This window comes from Cuculus canorus, chromosome 1 (assembly GCF_017976375.1).
Source record: "Cuculus canorus isolate bCucCan1 chromosome 1, bCucCan1.pri, whole genome shotgun sequence".
NCBI classification, from domain to species: domain Eukaryota; kingdom Metazoa; phylum Chordata; class Aves; order Cuculiformes; family Cuculidae; genus Cuculus; species Cuculus canorus.
Window position 1 is genome coordinate 119,302,700 of NC_071401.1, and position 25,546 is coordinate 119,328,245.

Consider the following 25,546-nt stretch of genomic DNA (forward strand, 5'->3'; position numbering starts at 1 on the left):
ACTTCTAGCAGTCTTTCTGTGTCAGTTGACCCAGGTGCTTGAGGGATTCTTAAGCATTAATAACACTTGGTGTTTAGAAAGAGCTTGCAAGAATCAAATGGGAAGGCTACAGAATGCCAATAACTAATAATCTGAGAAGATTCTGTGGCTCTGCTTTCAAGGAACATTTTGAAAACTTCCTCTCTTTGGAGCCACTGAAAATATGTATTCACGGCTCAAATCTCCTGGTTTGGTACAATATCAATTAACATTTTGAGTAATGCAAGTGAGAATGAACAAGAAGAGAGTAGCTTCTTATTTGCTTTGTGCACTGTTCAATTGAACTAGTTGGCTGAAATAACTCAGCCATATATGAGAACCTCTTTAATTTTGCTTGTTCTTTTCAGGACAAGGGTGAGTTGTGGAGGAAGTGGAACTATCTGTTAAATCATGATATCTGATAGAAAATCCAGCCTTTCTCTTGGTTTACTACCTGGGTAAAAAGTTTATTTATATGAGATGCTGGATTGCCTTGTGAACTACTTCAGCAGGCCAAGCCAAGCTGATCTTCCAGCACCATGAATTTATGTCCTTGCTGTGGCTTCCTGCCAGCATCCTCTCCATTGAACTGTATTTACATTAGCACTGTAAAACATTACTTCATTCAAGTGTCTGAAGTGAAGCACTCACTCACTCACTCACTCACTCACTGACTCTATGCACTTCATTCTTGATTGTTGCCAGCTGGTGAGATCTTAGCTGATTGCCTTTCCCAGCTGGACCCCACAATTCTGAACATAATGAGAATTGAAGCCACTGATTCACTGGGGCTACTGAGGTTCCAGTGCTGGTTTTAGTTGTCTGGAGCTGGTATAGATGCAAAATATTGGACAATGAATTTCTTCAACTAAGATCAAAAGATAAACCCTTCGTTCGAAAGATAAATGCCTTCAGCAGGCATTGCCTTGGGCATCAGATCTTGACATCCTTGACTCTGTGTACCGGTAAGTAATCTGGATGAATGTTCCCTGCATTTCAGTCTGGTTTTTTTCTTCTAAAATTTTCAAAGCTCTTTAAAAAATGCAATTATTTTCATTATATGGAAGGTGGAAATGGAGGAAGAAAGAGGCATATCATGTGGTCTAAGCTGGTGTAGATCCTCATGTGACGCTTTCTACTCAGCCTAATCAGTGGGATGGTACCAAGGACCTTCATTGACAGAACTATAACAACAACTACAGAAATGGAAGATAAAGGAGGTTTGACTCTCCTTAGTGTCCTTTGATGCTCAGACAGTATTACTTCTGAATAATGACTTAAGAATGGAGTCAAAGTCATGTATTCTTCTGTATGTTCTATGAGGGCTTACTGAAGGGCAAGCTTTGCTCTATTTATTTCAAGAGAATGTTTGAATAAGGACTTTTCATTCTTGAATTTCACTGAATATGTTTAAATTACCCTGTTATTGCCCTGTGTCACATCGTATTCCCAAAAGGCACAGGGACTTTGCTAGCTCACAAGAACTAGAAAGCAAAACCATCTGGTCGTATGACTAAAAATGGATGAATGATAACAGCTGACAAATGTTTGTTTTAACTCATATTTAAGTATAAAGTGCATCACCCTACTGGAAAGTTAAAAAAAAAAACACAACCCAAACCAAACAAAACATCAAAACCCAAAACACTTTCATGGTTTCCACTCTAAGAAATATGTGAGAGCTAATTTAAGGAGAACAATTGTTAAGTAGTTTGAAAATGTGAATTTCTCATGGAAGTGATTTCTCTGTGAAGCAACACTTAATTTTCTCAGTGTTAATATGCAGACTGGGATATGGCGAAACTTTTCCGACAGCAATCAGTGTCTGGTATAAAATGCAGATCTGGATATCAGGAGACTGCGTTTCACTTTCTGGCTTAGCTGCCTTTGCTTGGAAAAGGGCAATGGCACCTAACCACGCAACACCAGGGTGTAATGGCTGTGTGACATGCCTTAAGATGCTTGGATACAAGGGTTGAAGGATAAGTACTGCTATCTCTCTTAGTATTATTGTTTCAATTTTATTCTTTCCTTATTCTTGATTTGCTCAGATTTTATTTTCAGACTGTGGAAACCACAAGCAGAGAATAAGGGAATATTCAGAGAGTTTCCCAGTGCTGTGAGTCTGATGGAGGGTGACTCTACCTCACTGAGGCAGGTCTCTCTTTCTGAATCCTGAACATAACAGCTCCTACTCTTTCTAACACCCTGGCATAAAATATATCCTATCTCCCATGTTACCTGTACAGCACTGGAAGGATTCTCTTGGAGAAAGCACAAGTGACACCAGTGGAGTTGCATTTAAATTTGCCTTGGAACTTGGCCTTGTCTCTAATGAGGAAAATATTGACTTCTTTTGTCTACAGGGTCATGGCTGGTCAGCAATGAGGGAATGTTAAAGGCCCTAGAAGTCCATTTTGGATCTGTCAAAGAGTGTGAGCACTTCTATTTATTTATTCTTCCCTCCCTTCTCTTTGGTGTAGATTAGAGGTAAAAGTCTCCAGAGACTGGATTCCTCATTAAGATTCCCAATACCTCCCAGTACACAGAGGCTGGGATTATCACATGAAGGGCATCCTGCTATTTTTGCCTCTGGTCCAATCCCTTTGAAGAGACCCTGGAACATTTTACAGTCATGCAGATTTATGAGCACTGTGCAGCCTGCCAGAACCTTTCTGACATACTCCTGTAAACTAATTATGGGAAACTACCCTGGGCCTCTGTCGTTAAAAGTACATTCTTAGCATTTCATGAACAAAACTTAGTTTCCTCCTTCTGTTCCTATAGGATATGATCTGTTTCCTGACAGATGTTTATCTTAAAACATCAAGTGATTGTTTCAGAGGAAAGCGAGTGAATAAAAGCATGGGATGTCACCTAGGATGAGTCACAATGTGAATCCTGAGCTCCCAGTGTGATCTGAACTTTGCCAGGCAAAAGGAAATGTTTTTTTAAGACTTTTAGCTTGTTTAAATTCATTGTAATCAGAGACTGGGCACTTTAAGTTCTGTAGCTTGTCTTCAAGCCTTCCTTTTCAGCGCTGTCTTAGAATGGCTTGTGACCAAAAGCCATTACCCACCCACTGGCTCTTGGGCACCTGAATGAAATGAGCTGATCCATTTAACTGCTTGTGCCTTGCTGGCTCTTAGACGCTACAACATGGGGTGCCAGGAAAGGCAGACAGATATAGAATAAACAAGAATGACTGTTGGCAGGAGCAGAGCACTGGCTCATGTAGGCAGACAAACACAACGTGTTTTGGCTGACTGAATTGCATGTGTGATCCCAGGTCCCAGGGAGTAGAGTGGGCTGCGTGCACATGGGCTGTGTGTGCCTGAAGCCAGCTTGGAGGTTACGAACGCAGATGTAAGTGCTCTTAACATGCACATGATAAACAATGCCTTTGGAAACAATTGTTCCTTGGACAAGCAAGAAGCCTGGGAACTAGATGGAATAGGGAGACTGAATTTAATTCGTAGTCTTGTAATCCATCCCTATGGAGTGAAACTGAGGTACCTTCTGGCTCAGACAGGTGGTGAGGTTATCACCATTGACCTGATAATCTCAGACCATCTGAGCTGCCAGAACTGTGCATGCTTCATACTGCGCAACCTGTTAATTTTTATATTATAGCTCCAAACTCAGTGAAAGGCCTGACATATGTCAAGCATTAACATAAATCGTAACTTAGACTTGTTAGTGAGCAGGGTGCATGTAGGAAATTTAGCTGGTCACTGCTGTTGCATGTGGATGGTATCAAATGGGGTCCTAATTCCTATTAGGACCTGAGCTCCTGTGCTTGTTTTAGATACAATACGTATGTGCACAGGGGTCACACAGATTTTTATTTTAAAGGATCTTAAAATGCCTGTGTAGTTTCTTCCTAAGGCTTTCAGTTTGTGTGTAGGTCAAACACCAGATGATCAACTACAGCACATGGGTTTGAGCTGACCCCTGAGATTCTACAGCCATTTTCCTGCCGTATGGTTTTGAGCGACCAACTAAAATGATATGCAGAAAGATGTCCATATTTTCCATCTGTAAATGCTTAAGACCAAAAATTCCAGAAGAACAGATTTATCTATTTTGTTGCTTATGTTCTGATTTAAAGTTCGTATAACCCACCCCACCCTCAACTCTTGGGTTTTGTTGTTTGGGTTTTTTTTTTTAATCTCTTACAGGGATCTAGGATAACTGGACCGCAACAGGATGCTTACCACACAGTCTTCTGCTGCACAGAGATTTTTTTTTCCCTTGCCAATAATAGGTCTGAAATACTCCCACAGAATGATATCAAAGCAGGAAGAGAATCTGAAGGATACCCTCCTCCCTCTGGCACACATGCGTAGTACAGGAGACATTGAGAAGGACTCTTCTGTGGGGGTGAAAATCTGGGGAGCTGGAAGGCCTCTTACAAATGTTGCTGGAGATGGCAGGAGCTGCAGGGAGGAGTCAGTGAGGAAAAGGGGATTGAGAAATAAGGTGAAGGGACATTCAGGAAGAATTTAGAGAAGGATCTCAGGGCTTTCTTCCCTGTATCTCAACCCATGAACTGGTGTGCAGTAGGGGAGAGCCCCTTGATAACATGGATGGTGGTTATCTGATTTCCATTAGTTGAAGCTTTGCCTCTTGACCTGGTTGTTTTCTACTCACTCTTGGCATTGGTGTACATCATAAATGAAACAGAGAAGCAGTGTCCGGCTGCGAGTCCACAGAAGTACTGGGAAAGCTGTAGAGCGTAAACTCTAGTTTGAAATGACTGAGGCAGTAATTGAGGTGTACGGGGTGGGGAGTGATGTGGCCAAGTGACGAATGGGTAGAATTAGCTGTCTGTTTGTCCATGTGGCGGTTCTGGCTATTTTTCCTTTTCTCAGCAGCATAATTTGGATCTGAGCCTATTCCAGACAATCCTCGCTTTCCCCTTCCTTATTTCCTGGTAAAGGTTGAATAAAATCAAATGGTAAAAAAATTATGGGCTCAAACTTTCCTTTAGGACTTAGAAGAACGACATTCTCTTGTCCTGTACCTCCTGGACTGCTAGTTTCTCACGGTTTCCAGACTGTTCTGTGAAAGATTCTCAGGCTTTGCTACTGAAAGCTGATGCCGATAGCTGGCCTCAGCAAGGGACGCAGTGAAGTCCCGTGAAAGAGTGGGGCAGAGCTGGGTGCACTCTTCTGATTTTTCTACATGGAGAAAATGAGGGAGGGCTGCTTCTGTAGTGGGATCCAGAACTGTGTGAGGCTGTGCCAAACAAAAAACTCTGCTTGGAAAAAATCTAAGGGATTTTAATGGGCTCTGGATTGGCTGATAAAAATACCACAGGGTCTCCATTTTGCCAGAAACCGTTCCAGTTCATCCTATTCTCTAAACCCATCACCTGCAAATAAATATAAGCCAAACAAGGCTTACACTAGATGAGGCTGAAAAGGCACACAAGGACCATCTTCTGTGGACCTTAAAGAGGGAATCGTAGACAAAGCTTTTTTTGTTTGTTTGTTTTTGATAGCTGTGTGATACAACAATACTGCCTCCTGTTCATGAGCTAGCCCAGCGAATACCACATTGAAGGGCTTCTCTACTGTGCTCCTTTTTTGCAGGATGGACATGCTTTTTTTTCGCTATACACTTGCTTTGCACACTCTGTGCGTGTGCCTGCGATCTGATATCCTCATGCTGCTCCTTCATCAGCATTGGAGAAAGGCATTTTAGTACCACTAGGGCTTATGAACCACATACTCCTTCACTCCATCTTTTCCACCGATAGGGCACTAACTGCTCGGCAGAAACAGAGGAAGAGCTGTCTTATTAATGATTTCTTTGTGAAAGTGATAGTCAATGAAACAGTCAACATTTCAGCCTCTTCCATCTGCTTCCACTCCAGAAGAAACCAAAGGTAGAAACAATATATTTGGTCTCATGTAATCAATCTCTGCCAGTATGAATAGCTCCTACTGGTCAATTGCTGATATTTAGTTTGTTGTATTTCTTACAGCAAAAGTTCTATCCCTTCTTCATAAACCTATTACACACCTTAAGAGGCCTCTCTATTGGAGGTACTACCTTGTCAGTAAGATGCAGGGGAACATGAGTCACTATTGGAGCAACAAGAGTGATAAGAGACTTGGAAAACATAGACTGTGAACAAAACTTGAGAGAATTGGTTTTGTTTAGTCTAGGAAAGAGAATGTGGCAGGAGCAAATTTGGGAAATATGATAGCACCTGGATATATCTGAGGGTGTTACAGATAGGACAATGATCAATTCTACAGGTCAGGATGGGTTGCGGCAAGAAGAAATTGGCCTAAGTCCAGCCATGCAAACTTCTGTTACATCTGAAGGAAAGGTAGAAGAAAATCCAAAACTCTTTCTAGCTGTAAGGATAGTTAAGCAATGGCTGTCTAGGGACTTGTAGAATTATTGCTCCTAGGAGGTTCATGAAAAGGCCGGATAGGTGAAAGCTGAAGAAACAGGATCCAGAAATTTCACTACATTTCTACAGTCATTTTTGTGTATTGCCACTAATACAAATTCTCTGTTTAGTCTTGGCTAGTTTCAGCTGCTTGCAATTAGCTCTTTTTCCATCTTCTCCCACTTTCCTCCCCACTCTTCACTGTATTTAGGTGTTGTCCTATATTGCCCTCTTGAGCCTCTGAGAATCCATACTCCCAGATCAAAACACTGTGTGGTTACAGACCCAAATGTTTCTGTTTCTATGACTGTACTACATCAAATTTGAATAAATATTTTTGTCAAGGAGCAAAGCTTCACATTTAGCTCTGGTTTTGTATGGCGTCTAGCACAGTAAAGTTCTTTTCTGTCACTGAAGCCCCAAAGTACTCTACAGGAGAAATATTACATGCAATAATGATAATAGGAACTCTCACTCTTCCACAAATAATTAAATTTTAAAGCAAGACAGGAATGAATGGTCTGTTGAGCTGTATGGAGTATTGCTTCTAAGCTATGGCAGGATGACTGCAATACAGAAGTTACAGCGTGTTTTGGTTGAAGGTGCCGTGGCTGACTGTCTAATGCTACACGCAGAACACATCTGAAGTTTTATAAGTATTCACCAGAGAGCAGCAGGTCAGCAGTAGGATCTCATACTTTGGAAGAATGCACTGTGCTACATAGTAATTTTTGCTTCTTTGGACTACTGTAATTTGTCTGTTTTGAAGAGTTGACTAAAGACATATGATGCAGCCAAACCTTGTGTCAGCTAACCTAAGTTAGCTGCCCAATGAGGCAGGACCATCACCCTAAGATTGTCTGAGATCAGCCCACAATTATTTTCTGAATGACAGACTGGAGGCAAAAGGAACAGAAATGAGGGTTTCATCATGTGTCCTGCCTAATGACTCAATGTCTTTGAGGAAGCCACGATCATCCTGTGCTTGACTTTCCAGACACATTACTGTCCCTAATGAGGAAGAAAAGGCTGAGTCCCTCCTCTGTCTTTACAGAGGTGTATGTTGCTCTTGCATTAACATCCAGATTTACAGCCCACACATCATCATGTAGCAAAGCAGAAAATGCAGCCAAGATTTCCAGTAGGAATGCTGGCAGCTCCCAGGACCCCCCCTCCAGGACCTCTTCACTCCCTGCCTGCAGCAAGGCAGCCAGCCCATGACCCCCCCCCCCCCGCCAGCCTCCCACTCCTTATCCTGAGGCCAGGACCCTCCCAGTGTCCCAAGCACTGACTGTCCTGGGGCTGCACCTCCTGTGGGAGTGTCATAGCCCAGTAGGCACTGGGACTATTCCTCCAGAGGAGCAATGTATGACTGGGGGGGTGTCTGTGCTGAAACATCTCCACGTCTAAAAGGCAACATCTTCAAGCTGAGGCCATTTGAAAATTAAGGGTTGCTTCTGAAACCTGAATTGTGATATTTTAAAAGGCACAGAGACTCCCAGCCAGTGCATGCTCCAGTGGCAATAATGTTAGGTAGTCCATTGGAAGCTTTGGGCAAACCAAGAAGTTCAGCTCTGCTCCTGGTTCTGCCAGCCACCACACAGCCCTCCCTGCTGTAAGCGGCATGGGGGAAGGACCTCCAGGCATGACCTAGGCTTCATCCCCAAGACAGGATAAAGTAAATATAAGTCTTCATCTCACACAACTTGTGTCAGAGCTACTGGCAGAAGATGCAAAGAACTTGAGGGAACATCAGGCCCCATATCTCAATATATGTAGGTGTTGTTTGGAGGTAATGGATAGTCAAGATGAGTGACCGACACAGAGATTTCCATGAGAGGGTATCTGTCCCCTGGTGAGAGCTGCTGCACTTGGCTTGACCTGCCTCTGCCTGAGTTGTGCCATTTTGTAAGAACAGTGGTCAAGACTTGGTGGAGTGTTTGGTTTTGAAGCTGATGTATGGAAAATGTGGGGAACATGCCTTCTGGTAATTACTTCCTTTTTAAGGCATTTCGCCCTGAATGTTTGCTTCCTCCTGCACTTGCAGTTTCCCCTCACCTTTGAGGTACTTACAAGATGCCACCCAATTATGCGTTTTTTTCAGGCTTTTCAGTTGGTGAGGCAGTAAGAAGAAATTGGAGTTTAAATTAGTGTAGCATGTTGATGACACTTTCCCCTACTATGTTTTAGACCATGCTGGCTCAAGTCATCTTGCATCTGTCCAAAGCTATTGCAGACAAGGCAAGCTTTGATCTTTCCAAAAGTGCAGAAGCACACGCCCGCCATAATGTGATGTCTCCCCTATTATTGCTGAGCCTGGAACACAATGACATCTTATAGAGGGCTTTGGAGTTCAGACTACAGCCCTTTTATTTATTTTGCTGGAGCACTGTCCCATAAGGAAAATCCTAGGCTGGGTTTAAAGAGCCAGACAATGGAGCAGCCGTCACATTTAGATGTTGCTTTTGAAACAATACCCTAATGCTACATCACTTTGCTCTGCTGGGTTCTGCTTCTGCTTGTCAATGGCAGAAATCACAAGATCAGAATTAGAGAAAGGGCTTTAGTGATGCTTAGCGCAAAGCATGTTGAAAATGAAAACATCAACTCGACTCTGCTGAAAAAGCAGCACACTGGTTCCTAGGTTTCTTCTTGACCAGTGCGTAGAGGCATTACCTCACACTGTGTACGGAGTCAGGCAATGAATTCTGCGTCTCAGGCTTTTGCAAGAAAAAAGTAATGTTACACTTAGAGTAAATATTAGAAGTGCCATATGCATGTCAAAAATTTAGACTATCTATTATCACTGAATGGAGCTCAGGGCTTCCAGCTTTTATAGAAAAGTTAAAGAGAAGTGTCCAGTCTTACTGACTGTGGAAATAAGCTTAAAATATTTCAGAGTCTGCGGGTAGCCCAAATTAACAGCTTAAAAGTGTATGACTTGCTATATTTATACTGCATGGATTTTCAATGATAAAATGAAAAAGAGCAGTATTTTTTTTAAATATATTTTATTGAAAAGTTGGTTTTGAAAAAATAGTTTTTAGTGAGATATTTTGATACTGTTTCGCTTGCTGTATTTGCCAAGCTTCTCCTTCCTCCTCTTGATCCTACTTTTTGAAAATACAGATATTGTAAACATAAACGGGTAATATGTTTATTGCTGTATATTGCAAAGTGTTTTTGAAATAACCTTTTCATTTATTAAAAAAATATGGAAACTGTGATTGAAATAGAGAAATGAAAAAAAAGAGAAAAAACATTGAAAATCAAACACTTGAAATTTATTCTCTAAAGTGAATTTTACATTCTCTTTGGCTTGATTAGAGCACTTTAGATAACAGTTTTGTTGATGATTTCCCTGAGATACCATGCAGCTCTTCTGGATGGCTTAACATCTTAAACATCCTAGAGGATTTATGTGCAAGGATTTTGAAAACTGGAGTTATGTGTTCATGTATCTGTATATAGCTATCCAAGATAGATATTTAGATACTAAAATACTAGAGCGATGGGAATTCTGTGTTATTTATTGGTTTCCTGATGAATCCATTGACAACATTAGTACTTTTTGATATTTGTAAACTGCTTGAGTTCTCGCAGTAATGTCAGATCGCTGCAAAACCTGGGAATATTGCCATGAAAATTAGACCTAGTTTGACATGGATTACATGCATTTTTAGTAGTAATTACAGGAACAGCACATTTGGTGAGGTGGCATTTGATGTGTATACAAGTATCGCAGGTCAAGCAGGGTAATGGGAAGAACTGGGAGCAGCTCTTTCAGCTGAGTTCGCTTTTCAAAGGAACAAGTCAGCAATAACAGACCAAACTGTAAGTCTAAAGCAGAACAGCCAAGATTGCATGTGATATCCCACCTAACTGCTTAAATCTTTCTTTCTGATTACTGCTTTCGGTTAAAGCCCTGTGATTGTTATGAGTGTATACGAAGTTTCTGAGCCTTTGCTTTGAGTTTGGATCCATTGCCCTGCTCATGTGCAGCTGCGAAGACCTGTTTAAACCTTACTTGGTGCATGGGGATATTCTATTGCATAAAGTGAGAAATATCAGGTGGTGGCAGAATTGAAAACATTACACACATCTTCAGAGACAAAGCAAAGGCTGTGGATCCAACTGGAGGGATGAAATGACTAACTTCTGAATGACTAACTGTGGTGGCCTTTGAAAAGCTCATACTGTAGGAGCCTCATAGCTTCAAGATTTTTGTGAGATACAAAGACCTTGGGGGCAGAAGTATGATAGGCTTAATCTTTCCATTTTAGCTCAGAGGTGTTGAAGAGGTGGCTTTGTCAGACCCCACAAGACTTTAGTGTAGTAGAAGGTTTCTGGGAACAAAGAACTCTTTTATGGAGCAGCAAGTGGCATAACAAACCCTGTATCTGGAAGCTGCAACTCGGTTTAGACAGATGGGAATTGAGGTGCAAAATCATGGGCTTGAGGCAGGAATCACTGGCAGAAATTGTACGCCCTGTGTTACACTGTGGATCAGACTAGGTCATCACAACCAGCACTCTTGGCTTTGAAATCTGTGTGCCTATGATTAACGTGATTCCCACATTATATGCACACATCAGCATTACATTTAGTCACTGAAGAAGAGAGAGAATGCATCCAATTAGCTCTGGGCTTCCTGCCTAAAAAAGGGGAATTGAAGTGAGATTTTGTTTAAGGACAACCCTTATAACTCTGAAAAACACTATGGGATTATTAGCATTTGGGCAGAGTGAACAAGATTTCAAGGTCCCGTACAAAAGACTTTGCAGAAAGAACTCATTTCGGTGAGCTGCACAGAACTGCCTATGCCTACCCTACTGGAGCTTAGTTATGGTCCTAGAAAGCATAGGGCATGCTTAGATAACCAACTCAGAGGTAGGCAGGGCTGTACTGCTTTAGAAACAGCTGGTACTAGAACCCTTTATTTCAGCAGTAGCTTCCATAAACAGGAAGGAGAATATCCTCTTCTCTGCAGATGGCCTTGTTAAAAGGGGTGATATGGATGACGGTGACAGGAAGGGACTGCATCTTCTCCAAAGCAGGCTGCGTTTAAATGTTACAGTTTGCTGGAAAAACCCTAAGTTCTTCTAAAGACTTGGAAAGAGTAACTTTCAAGTGTTCCTGACTCACGCTACAGGAAAAAATGCATCAAAATGCAATTTTCAAAGCTAAAAAATATAAGTATCAAATGCAAAATGCGTTGTCTTTGAAAAGATAAAGAAGAAACCATTTTTTTTAAAACTGCACTCTCAAGACTTCATTTAAGAACCTAAAGTGTAACAAAATGAAATGGATTGTGAATCAGATAGAAAATGTTTTAATAATAATTGTGGTACATGACTAGTGTTTGGCCTTTTGGCAGTGTACTTAGATTGGAGATGCTTTGCAGTTCATGGGACAGAAAACCACTCCCTAGACAGTCTTAATTCCTGCTGCCACTGGGTGCTAAGGCATCTGTAGTTACCACCCATATGGTGAGTTCTTTCAATACAGCTGCTTTGATTTGCTTTTCCATTCTTTTGAGCAGAGTGCATAGTTATCCCAACTCAACACTTGTATTTGTCAAACATTTCCTGTCATCTGCTTCCAAGGTCCTCAATTTAAGCAGGGTGCTAAGGCATGGATAATTGGACTTGTTCATTTAGTTCAGGTTGTTGTTGACTTGTTCGTCTTTTGTCTCCTGCATCGAAACTGAGTGACAATATTGGCTGTTTCTTACTGTCATTTTAAAAGATTGCAGTTGTCTTTGTCAAGTTGTGTGACTTGTTTGGTCTCAGGTTTTCTCATTCTGTTCTCTAGCCACCTTGAGGAGGAAGTATCGTGTGGAATCATGAGTTTTATCTCACCTGGGATGATAGGTCTGCTCTATGCAAATCTGAAATAACTGTTTTAAAGAGCCCTTTCATCTTCATCTTGTTGCTACTGGCAGGAAAAAAAGTGTTCAAAAGCAAGAGAATTTGTTCCTGACTGATTTGAAAACTGAATGGCTCCCTGTTTTTTTCCTTTTTCTTTTTTTTTTTGCTTTTCTAAAAGCCCTTTACATGGGACTGGTTTTTGAGGGCTTGTGATCGTGTGTGTAGTTTGCTTTCTGTCTAGCCACAGTAGTTTACCTCATTTACAAAAGAGTCTTTCAGCACTTGACCCTATATTCAGGGCAAGATCTGCAACCTTTAATTGTTTAATTAGCTGGTGCTAGCTTAAAAATATTTAACAGTGCTCTTTTAGGTAAATAGGTTATTTCAGGAAGCATCCTCACCACGTATATTCATACCAGATTAATTTCCTTTTTCGTTGCTACTTTACCCAGCAGAAGGAAGCAATGACCGTGATCTTTGAGGCTGATCAACGCACCTTCAAGTAGCTTCTTGCAAGTAGCCCTCATCTTCACCAGTAATGAACTAAAAGCTGCTACCTGAATCTTCTTATTCTGAGGCAGTTTGTGCTTGATTTGCATTCTTCTGAGGAGGGGTATTTGTGGTGCTAAAAGAAAGGTCCTTGTATCTTTTCTTTGCTTAGTGTAGAGTGTGCAATACTTTGATCTGAAGCCTTGTGTGTTCTCTTTTTCTCCTTAAAATTATGGAGTAACATACAGTACAGTAACAAATAACACACAAAATAGAGGCTGCTTTTCCTGACTTCCTCTGCCAAAAAGAAAAGGACGATGAGTAAACTGAAAGGCTGATTCTAAAGCTGATTGAGAGATATCTTTTTTAAAGATCAGTTAACTGGGGAAGGTGTCATTGTCAGAATTTGGGTTTTGTTTTGTGTGTTGGTAGATTTTGGTATGATGATAAGAAAACTGAGCTACTGAGAAGTTTTAATTCTTTTAGTGACATGCAGCCACTCCCGCTACTGAAAGATGAGTCAGCATTTGATGCCTTCTTCATCACGTTGTCAACTGATCTCTCCTAGTTTATTTCTGATAGAATTTCCAATATTTTTTAATACCAGAACACTGGCATTTAAAAAAATAAAAATAAACTGCTTCTACTCTTATCTTTTCTGTGAGGGATAAACAAGAACTAACATCAAGTACCCCAATATCACTTTCACAGAGCCACTTTTTAGATTGTAGCCTGCTTTTAAAGTCAGCATTTCACTTGGCTGAAATGATGAGATACTGACATTAAATGCTACTCAGGCAGAGCCAGTGTTAATATTTTCAATGCCTTAGAAAAAAGGAAAGAATGTAAACTAATTCTGCTTCTGTTATGATGAAGTTCTTTCATAATATCTGAGCAAAATCAAAGCTGTTTGACGACTTCGGCAAAGTATAGTTTTTCTACTGTTTGTTTTGTGAGGTGAGGGAGAAGGGAGGGAATGGTTTCTAAAATGCTTACTGAGAGTCAACTCCCTTTTCTCATCCCCCATTGAAAGCTTCCAAAAGAGGAGGATAAAGAAATTAGGTTGACTTCCATTATCAACACCAGACGATGCCAATGAATACATGTACTTTCAGTTAGTGAAATTTACTATCCCTGTGTGCCAAAACTGAGACAAAAGCCACAGCCTTTCAACTCCAAATACATCACTGGGCTAAATTCACCTGACATGACTAAGAAGATGATTGATCTAAAAAAATTACTACCCAAAAACCCCACCAACCTCTTGTCCCCTCCAGCATCTGGGACTGGCTAGCTAGTCAGTCTACAGGGCACTGAACTGTGTGCTATTATTTAGCTACAGAAAAGGCATCATTTCTGCAGCAGCTGAGCATTTATGAACATTAATGCATTGATTCTGGTAACCTCACTGTAAAGTACTGATGTGTTAGTCCTATCCATTTTACAGATGAAGTAAGGGGGGAATTGCTAGTGTGGCACCTTCGCTTCAGCATTAATTTGTTTAGCCTTGACTCCTACCCATGTCTGTATGGTAGACTGACTTATTTTAATTCTAGCAGGCTAATCTGCCACAAGCCTGCTCTGTAGCCTGAGCTGATCTAAATACTCCATTCCGTGTTGATAAAGCAGTACCCTGTGCAGCTCATGTGTTGGTTCACAGTGTGGTCACCCTTTATTGTAGCTCCTAACCACAGCAGGCTAGTGGGTCTCAAACACTAAGGGTATTGTACTTCATCTGAAGAAGGCTACTTTTGTGAAAATTTGGAAATGAAGACTACTGACTGGGCGGCAAGCACCAGACTGTCCGAGAATCAGACCATTCAGTGAACTTTGTTTTATCAGCCAGTTGGGATAAAACAGGATAAATCAGCATCATTCCATTACTACGGCTTATTGTCTAGAGTCCCTCTGTAGCTTATGGTGACTAATCTTATGAATGACAACTCCTTTCCAAATGCTACGCAGAAAAATATTGACCTCAATCAGTGATAAATAACATCAGTGAGCTACAGCAATGTTAGGCAGCTCAGTGCTTTGCATTCTATAGAAGTTAATAAATATATGTTGCAGCTCTCTTTTTGCTCTTTGGATGACAGTGTCTTGGTAAGCATATCAAGTCTTGGAAGAGAGTGGTAACTCTTGCTGTCACTGGTAGAAGAGAAGGAAAGTGAAAAAGATTATGAACTAAAACCAGTGGGATATATAGAGATTGAATGCTTCTTGTTAAAGTATGCCAGATGAACAATTCTGTATCATGGCTCAAAGTTTTGTCTGGTACCAGCTTAGCTGTAATTCAGACAGGTCAGTCACTGAAGGTAAGGAATTTATCCTATTCAGCTTCCCAGTGCTGGGAAAAAACTGGTGCTGCTGCAGCTGAGGAATCAGTATAAGATGCAGTTATATTAAACACAGGTGGAAACCAATAGAGAGCTATATACTTGTGGTGGATAAGTGAGGAATTAAGAAAATATTTCCGCACACTGGTAGTGTTCACTGCTCCTCTACTCAGTTACAGAGGAAGTCTGTAAGAAGTTGTACTAAAAAATATCTTTATCTATATACATAACTCCTCCAGCAAGAATCTAACTAATCCAAAGACTCACCAAACCTGGCTCTGCAAAGGGACAAAAGCAGTAAAAATGTGAATTTCATTTTAGTAGTTCTTAAGCTGTTGCCTTCCATATTCACTGTAGTCTACTCTATTCCTCTGTTACAGTGGGAAAGGGAGGTCTCATTTTGCCAGCCCTGGACATCACATTCTAATCTATTCTTTTTATTTAACTGTTGTCCGACTTCAACAGCCAATTGCATAATCACCAAATTATCATTTTAAAATCTTTCTTTACTCTGGGAATTTTTGCTACCAATCTCAAAAATCCATCTATTTGGCTTTCCTACAGACTTATGTCAGCTTAGACAAGCTGCACATGGCTGGACTGCAGTGCCCTTGCCTGCGGTAAAAATTGGCTTGCTACACAAACAGTCCTCCTGTTGTAAGTGGTATTGCTTAGCAAAGGATGTACGAACTACCTGCAGTAAAAGCTGTTGACTTCAAATAAAAAATTCTCATCACATCTTGTGTGTGATGAGAATCTTCCCCATCTGGTTTCATCTGGGTGATGAAAATCTGTTCTTCCTTTGCTGAGCACATTGAGCCCTATAGATGAAAGCCTGTGTATACATGCTAAACTCATCTGAGTATTTATAGGCATATAATGATTGATGACAAGCTTGATGATTGATGAGAAGCTCAACATGAGCTAGAAATCTGTGCTCGCAGCCCAGAAGGCCAACTGTATCCTGAGCTGCATCAAAAGAACCATGGCCAGCAGGGTGAGGGAAGTGATTCTGCCCCTCTGTTCCTCTCTTGTGAGACCTCACCTGGAGTATTGTATCCAGTTCTAGAATCCTCAACATAAGTAGGATGTGGAGCTGTTGGGATGGGTCCAGAGGAGGGCTACAAAGATGATCAGAGGGCTGGAGCACCTCCCACATGAGGACAGGCTGAAACAGTTTGGGTTATTCAGTCTGGAGAAGAGAAGGCTCCATGGACATCTTATAGAGACCTTCCAGTACTTGAAGGGGGCCTACAGGAAAGCTGAGGAGGGACTGTTCACAAAGGTTTGTAGTGACAGGACGAGGGGCAGTGGGTAAACTGGAGAGGGGCAGATTTAGACTAGACATTAGGAAGAAATTCTTCACGCTGAGGGCGGTGAGGCACTGGCACAGGTTGTCCAGGGAAGCTGTGGCTGCCCCATCCCTGGAGGTGTTCAAGGCCAGGTTGGACCTTGGGCAGCCTGGTCTAGGTGGAGGTGTCCCTGCCCATGGCAGGGGGCTGGAACTGGATGATCTTTAAGGTCCCTTCCAACCCAAACTATTTTATGATTCTATGATTTCTGTGGTACCCGAGTCAATTGTGTTGTGAAAGAACCTGTCAGGAGGAAAAGAAATTCTCCTTGAGAAGTTGAAGATATTTTTCAATAGCCAGAGAGAATTACAAAACCAAAATTTTGCCAGGGAACAGGTTTTTTAAAGCTTTTGGTCTGATAGTTTTCTGGTTCCCAAACATATTTATGAAATGTGTCTTCTGAACATTAAAAATAACTTCACTGTCCTTAGGTGAATATTTATAGGGAAGCCAAGCCCTGCTCCTAGACCTTGTCTCTGCTTTTCTTTTTTTAAAGTTTGGTATGTATATCATCTAACCATAGGATAATTTTGATTGCAAAACTGTGGCTGATCAAAGTCCTGAGGGCCTGCCACAAGAAAGATGACTTCTCCATTGGTTGAAAGCCATCAAAAACAACTTTTCCACTGGATGTGCTGGGAAGCATCTTACTGATTAAAGCAACTTTTCTAAAGAGAGGATGGCTTTGTGGCATAATATTGCTGACTACACTGAACTGCCTTGGAAGGATTCTGACCCTTGCCTCTTCCCTTTGCTATTATAAAATCTTCTGATTTTAAATGGATAATTGAATCTTCTGAGTGATCTTAGTTAGAAATAAGAGCACAACAGGATTTTCTACATGGCAGCAAATTGCAAAGGGTGCATCACTAAAGTATTTTTGATACAAGCAAAGAAGAGAAAACAATCATTATATACTTTGTGCTGTTAAGGTTAATGTAAAAAGCAGAGACCACAGCTCCCATTTCAGAACATCAGAAATGAGAGATCCTCAAGCTCTTTTTGACAAGCTGTATCACTTCAGTAGTCAAAATTAGCATCATTAAATGTAAAGGGCCATTGCCAGTTTCATATAAGTTTTATAAACAGAAATTATTTAAGACTGGAATTTTACCTTCTTATCCATCCGTCCACTGAGCTTTATTTAAAAAAAGAGCATTGATATGAGCCATTCAATGTCTGAACTAACAGAATAAAACCAAAACTGGTGAGGTTTTGTGACTCCAAACTGAGTCTACATCTCAGAGCAGAGATAAGAATAAACTGAAACCTTATATGAGCCCCACACTGTGGCAGTTTGGATGAATAGTGACCAGAGGCCAGGCTACCCACAGATGGTGGAATGCAATCATCTAGGTCAGAGTCTTGTCCCAACAGCAAAGAAGATTTCTTGTAGTGTCTGAAAAAAAGAACTGGAGCACGCCTCATGATTAAAATGCTGTCTTTCTGCTCAAAAGAACCCTAAATGTTGACATCATGATACCAAGCTGCAACCATTACACCTGCAGAACAAGCTCTCTCCTTTGCCAGTCACAGCAGGGCACTGTAGCTAGCTGGTTTTGGAAGCAAAAGCCTCATCCATAATTAGTGGTTGAGCAGCTACACATACAAGTATTTTCATCTTGCATTTATTATCTTGATGCAGACACAAGGATAAGTAACCTTGAGGTTTTATTTGGATTTATTCATCTCATGACCACCTGTGGCCTCATAATGATGCTTGGCACGTCTCACCTGACCACTTGATGACATCACTGTCCGATGTTTTTAATCTCCATGTGCCAGATGAGTTTGCTTGGCCTCCATTAATCTTCCATTAAAAATGATGTTTCTCTTCAGGGTTTAGATAACCTTTCCCAGCCTACTATGCTTCATCTCCCTTTACTAATCCTTCAGCTATGTGGAACAGTCTTCCCTCCCCTGTAAATATATGGGATTTTTAAAGGTGAAATGTGAAAATGCCTCTGAGAAGAAGGTATATATTATACAAGAAAAACAAGGTTTGTTTGGTCACCCAAGCTGTCATTTAGTTCAGGGTTTCCTAGCCAACTGATCTATCTACATACTTGAGGATGTGAACAAATAGATGACTAATAGCACATGTGTTCTTGCAGAAATGATACACTTAGATACGCTTAGAAAAAAAAGTGGTGAGGAAGGACAACCCTTGTTTTCATATTTGTTCAGACAGCTTGCTGGTAGATGTTCATAAGATTAATGGGTTATGATCAAATCTTGTTAGTAGCTTATTTTTAAGGTTGGGACAAACAACGTGGTATCCATATCACAGGATTTAGCTACAAAAATGGTCAGTCTGGCTCCAGAAAAATGATGAATCTTGAATTTATAGTGTTTATGCAACATAGAGTTTTGATACTGTAATTAAAATTAGGCAAAAGAAATGTAGAAAGTTGCAGGGGGGCTGTGTCTTAATTATCTGTTTTTCTCATATCATGACTTATGCTGATTTCCATTCTGCTTAAAAAAAACCAAGATGATTCTTGCTACCAAGAGCACAGGATTGCAGATAGCATGCTAGTCCATGGCTCTGTTTTGTTTTATGCAGTACCAGCTGTTTTCTATTGAGGAAACCATACTATGTAGTTGAATAATTTTCATCTCTACAGGCCTTATTGTTCTGTTTTGGATGGGGTGAATAAGAGAGTACTAAGCCCTTTGAAGAGTTAGGAAATTACAGTAACTGGTAGAGTATGTACGCCACAGCTGATGAAGAACCAGACGATCTTTCTCTTTTTCTTCGTTGTTGAAAGAACAGATTGACCTATGATGGGTTTACTGGGGGGGGGGGGGAGGGGAGGAGCTTTCTTCTGTTTTCCTTCTTCTAGTTTCAAAACGATTAAAATATAACACTGCTCTTCCAGAGATTCACCAGCTGCTATACTGCTGCCTGAATCGCTCACCTTATTTGCATTATCTCAGCATGCATCAGTTTCCTCCTCTGTAAAATATCTCGATCTCTCAAAAAGACTTTCATTTCTCTTTGTAAGTTCCTTTGGGATCTGAGGGTGAAAAAATGAAGGTCACACTGCAATTATTCAACAGACTGGTCTCTGGGCTGTGGTGATGCTTCAGTTATGACACTGATAGGTGTAGTATAAGGCAAATAAGGCATAAATATCCTTTCTCTTGCACACACATTTCTCTGTGCTTTACATTGGGGCTCATCATTTTTTGCTATGTTAGTTGGTGAATTTGACATTGAAAAAAAGCTCTTTTGCACATGCTAGTGGAGAGTTCGGATGGTGCACTCAGTGAAGCTTATTGCTGTGTTGCTATCTCCCCTTAGGTAAAGCATGCATGTTGCAAATGGTGTCAAGCACACTTCATGACATCTTTTGACAGCAACTATGGATTGAATGGACTTTGGACTGTACCTCCCTACACAGAGAGCCTTTCTGTGAGTCAGGGCGGTGGGAAAGAATCAGCCTGGGAGATGACAGAGGTACGAAATGTCTTCTCCTTCTCTGCCAAGTAAGTTTTTTGGGAGCATAAGACAGCTGTTTTGAATATCTCAAAGCAACAAATTGTATGAGATCACAGCGCAGCTCTAGGCTTCATCACCCAGCTTTGTAGCGTGATTGTGCCAAAGCAGAAGGTTTGGCTTGCCTGAAAGGAACATCCTTGTGGAATGGGGACACTTCTTTGAAATTAATATGGCTGGATGGGGAAGAGTGAGGAGGACTGAGTGCAGGATTTATCTTGTTGCACATTTCGCATTTTCCAAAATAAAATAAAAAAAAAAGGAACACAGAGAACTGATTTTTTTGTACTAGAGCTGTGCTTCACGTGCTGTTCTGCATTATGAAATGAATCAGACTGTATCCAGAAGACTTTAATTAACTTTTTATTAGGAAGAAAAAAATTAACTCTACACTATAGAAGGCTATTTAAAAAAATGAACCATCTTGGCTATTTTTGATCCCAAATGCACAAAAGAACGAGACTACAATACACTCCAGTGGCTTGAAATATTTCAGTTGGAATAAAAAAAGTGAAGCTAATTTTCAGTCATGCAAGAAGATATCGCAACATTCTTAGGTTTTATTGCCTTTATCTGTACTGAAATATATTGAAATAATTTTGTTTTGATATCATGAAGAAATTACAAAATCTCGAAGATAATAATTTTCCTACAAGTTTTTTGTGCAGCTGATAAAAGAAAGAAGGTCCAAAGAAATGCCTTTAGGAAGAAGAGACAGAAAGCAGGGTGTCACTATTTTTTTCATCAGCAATGCTCACTCTTACGCAGGGGTGTTCACAGAATACCTTTCATAGAGTGGCACTTGGCTCTCTTGAAGTGGAGGAAACAGGGGAGGAGTCTTATGAAGTCATTATACCAAGTAAATTTGTTTTTTACTTCTTTCGGACAAAGTGAATTAAACCATTTTGGAAAAATAATAACACTTTCCTATGCCCCCAAGAAAAGTTAGAATATAGCCTTTACCTGTCCTTGTCTTGAGAGTTATGTTATTCTGTCTCAGAACTGAAAGACCGAATCTTGTTCAAAATCAGTGCTTTTTTTCCTGGATTTATGAAACTAACAAGGAATAAATCAGATGAAAAACATTGGTGTAAATTAGACCCAACTGTTTTCAGCTCTCAAGGCTATGGCAAATAATTTGACATCCATAATCCAGAGAACAAAAATATATAAACCAGTTCAAGCATGTCTCTCAAATTCAAGTATTCCTGACATATATTATACAATAGCAAATCTGTCTTTTTGAAGGCTGCTACTCTTGTGTATACTGAGAGCCATCTTAACTTTTTCTTAATGAAACTTTGAGGAAGACTGTGGGAAAAATTGCACAAAGCTAAGCATTTGGCCCAATATTCATAATTTGTCACCATATTGTATTTTTTAAGGATTATTGTCCAGAATGAATCATAGATTTATGAAGTGCACAACTGAATCCAAAACCATGTCTATTCTATGGAATAACCATATTGCCAAGGGGCATACTTTAAATCCCTCTCCACTAGGAACGTCGTAGCTTCCGAAACATAGAATTTAGTCCTCCTTCCCCACCAAAAAGTAAACAAATATTTGGGGTCAGTGTTAGAACGCCCATTGCATAAATCACTCCTTCATATTCTCTCAATCCTCTGTGACACAAGCATCTAGTATTTTTACAGCAGAATGTAGGGGGAGATTTTAGGTCTTAAACATAGAAAAAGGTCTGTAGCTGATATATTAAAGAACCCTTTTCAGTCTAAATGTTTAATGCTTTAAATTCTGACTGTCATCGTTGTTGGGCAGTACATTAATGTTTAATACAGGACGGGAGAGCACAATACAGGGGAGTGCAACAGTGTTTACTGGCTGCGTGCTTTGGAAGGCCAGTTACACTGGGAGGCAGGTGCCCAAAGAAAGGCACAGCCTTGGCTGTGAGGAGTGTGCAGTCAACACAAGGATCCCCAGGGCCTCTGGCATGGCTGCTGACAAAAAGGGTCGTGTACAGTTTGCCAGTGGATCATAACTTCCTCAGTATCATTGCCTGTGTGTCAACAAAGGCTGGGGGGCGTGGGTATAAGTACACAAACTGAACTGGGAAAAAGGGAAACTGGAAACTCCTGGCTCCCAGCCCAGGCTTCAAACCACACAGCCATCCTATGTGTTTCTCTGTGTATCTGAACCGGGGTTCTGTTTGGGGTCATCTTTAAGATCTGTGTATTCACCCAAGGACCAGTTCTATATATAGCATGCCTGCTTGTGTTGCCCTGCTGTGCCAGAAGCTTTCTCTCCAGGAGATCTGCGTTGTTGACTCATTTCTTCATTGTTCTTTCTCATCTCTTGCTGGTAAGGGGTTTAGCTGTTCCCAGCTGGTACTCCACTGAATTTGCAATTCATTAGATACCAAATACCTTTTAAAACAAATCTCATAGTTTGATCTTTCCAGTTTACATCCAGTCTCCAGTTTTGTGCCCCTGTTTCTTTCTCATTGTAAAATAAAGTTGACCTGAAGTGGAGGAGATTTCTTAAAAGAAAACATGTGTGTGTAGGGAAACAGGAAGGAAATATCCCAGAAATAAACTTGGAGGTGCATCTGGGACTGAGTCATTCAGATTTAATATGTTGCTTCATTTCCAGAACTTTCAGCTCCTACTATCTACACCTGCTCTCAAGGGTGTATCCAGGTGCTTGGATTAGAAACAGCAGACACAGAGGGGTTTCAGCAGTCTCACGAGATGTTTCACATAGAGGATTAAAAAAATAGGCAACTTTCTCTAGCGAGGAACATCAGTTTAGGCAGTTGCTGCAGTGAGCAGCCTGTTGCAAAGGTCTGCAGGGCAAAAAAGGATCACAGTGCACATTTGGGCAAGTTGTATGTCCTGACACACATGGGAAAGCTGAAGAATGCAGAAAGTTGTGAGGTTCAGACCCTGTTAGAAGCAAGCTGTTCACATGCAGGAAGATCCATGGTGAATATGTCAAATACCGATCTGTTATTCTGAGCCAGAAAAATCAATGTTTGCTCATCCTGGCTCAGCTTCAGCAAAATCATCATAATAACGGTTCCTGTGTGGTCTGAGGTGAAAAAATATCGGCTCAAAATGATTTTCTTTTCAGACTGAGTTCATCATCCTCTCCGAAATGGACTTAATCTCTGGTGGAACTGCTCATTCTCAAAGTTTACTACTGCGTCTGGATGATAAGAGGAAGTGTTTTAATTACTCATTTGATTTTGACCTCAATTTTGCCTTTGTTTCATAGCACCTACCATTGTGTAAATCACTCTGTCACTGCTCCTTAGCCACTCAGCAGCCTCATTAGGATAAGCCTGCAGGCCACAGCTTGATTCCTAGTAGATAAAGATGCCTCTTTATAAAATCACCACTGTGCTTGTGCCTTTGCAGCAGTAAAGAGGCCAGTGGCTGACTAGGCCATGGAAATGGGCTTCTTGCCCTTAAAAAGGAGCCTGGAGATTAAGATTGCAACACATCAGCATGTGTTGTGTTGGCAGTAGCTGCTGCTATAGCTAATCTTTGAATACGTGGGAGATATTGGGCTCCAGGATCATCAATCATACATTCATTTATTTTAATGAAAGGAAGGAATGAAAGCTCCAGTTTCCCTGGAAAAGGATGAAGAAAAACTTGACCTACTGCCAGACTTAGAATGTTTAAAGGGAGTCTGTCCCTTTCCCTATCTCCATAGATACGTGTGCTGTGAACTCCTGGGCCCCAGGCACTCCAATTACTGGAGAGAAAGAACTGTCTCCTGTGCTCTTCTCTGTGCAAAAATCACAATATTTAGGCTGAGGTCAGGCTGGGAATAGTGTTTCTCTCCTTGAAAGTCAGCATCACTGTATTATGCCAGAACCAGCCTGCATTGGGTGAAGTTGTTCTCCTGAATTTTCCTTTTCCATCCTGCATGCCTTCTTGTGACAACCCCTCAGCCCACCCTCTGCAGTGTCCTTTGGGACACCTGCAGCACTGGGATCCAGCTGGCAGCTTAGCCAAAGTTGCTCTGGTAAAGGTTTTGGTGGGCTGTTCTGCTCTCCCTCACTCCCATCCTAAGCCGCATGCTTTCTTACTTTATGTATACACAGACACAGGCCCATATGTACTTGCACAACAATCTGCTTTATCAGCCTGGACCTTTTCATACAGCAGAGATTTACACTCGCAGCTGCCATGGTTACAGCCTGACTTCACTGGCGAGGAATTAGACTACTGTATGGTCTTCTAAGCTGTGCAGGCATTTGAAAGGCAGCTGCTTTGCAGTGAGCAAATTTGTTTTGTGCAGAATGGGACGAAATAATCAAGTCATCAGTTTTTATCTTATTTTGGGCCAAACCTCCCCAACTTAAAGCCCTAAAAATCATTGCGCACATGTAACAACTGAGAGACTTTGGACCACAACATTCAGGGCTGTTGGTATAGATAGGGTTACACGGGCTGTCTGGCAAAGATGCAATGTACTATATAACGGTTCCTTTCAGCTGTGTGTGGGTGGTAGAATGTTGCTTTATTTTATAGTAAGGATTCCCATTTGAACTGCACCTGAATAAATTCCATTGCTGTCATTGAACTCTTCCAAAATGGACTTTATTTTCCCTTATAAAATGCATCCCACAGTGATTCTTCCTTTTCCTTTTGCTAGTAAATTTGTAAAACATTTACCGAAAAGTGTGACAAGATGCAAGTTTCACTGGGTGTGTTTATTTTCCATTCAGTCATACCTGTACCATGGGAGAAAGCAACAAGAATCGAACAACAAAATAATAACTGGTGTAAAAGAGCACAGAATTTGACTTATCTGATTTCAGCAATTGTTATGACGTCAGAGATCTTAGCTTATTTTGATTCTTGCAAAATAACCTGTGAAGTCATAGTCAGCCCACTTGACAGTGCATTTCTCTCATTTGTTATAGTTCATTTGGTCTTCTGTAAGCTATTTTTTGTTTTCAGAAATATAAGAATTGCCACATGGGATTATTTAAATTTATTCCGGTATTTTGTATCCATATATTACCACTATTAATTTCTTCAGGAAAGCTGCTACAGTCTCAGCAGTCAATACTAAATATCTGGCCATTGACTGAAATTTTGTCCTTCCACCTCTCCCTTAACTGGTGAGAGACTGGTTATGGTCAAGACAATATACCTCATAGTATTTTCTCTGAACCACACGCTCTGCCCCTGTGTTTTTCTCTCTCGTGAAACTTCCAGTTTCCCCCTGTATGCCACCACATTCCTGGCCTCAGAAACTGCCTTAGTGACTGCCTGGGTCCTTCTTTTCTCCTCTCTGAGATGTGAACTACAGTCTACATCTTCAGAATACTACTTACCTTTTCAGTTCAATTTTGATTTGGACCAAATTTCCTTGCACTTTAACATTCCTCAAAATCATTGCACATGCAGGACAGAATAGGATTAGGTCCATGGTGCACAAAGCCAATGCTACAGATTTACCCCACCTCTGTGGTGGTCATCCAATATTCAGTAACAGTGAAGTTTTTGGATTGTTTCCTGGTTTTTATTAAACATCTCCATTCTGACCTGATTAGCCTCAGTCTCCCTCAGTTCAGAAAATTCTGCCACTAT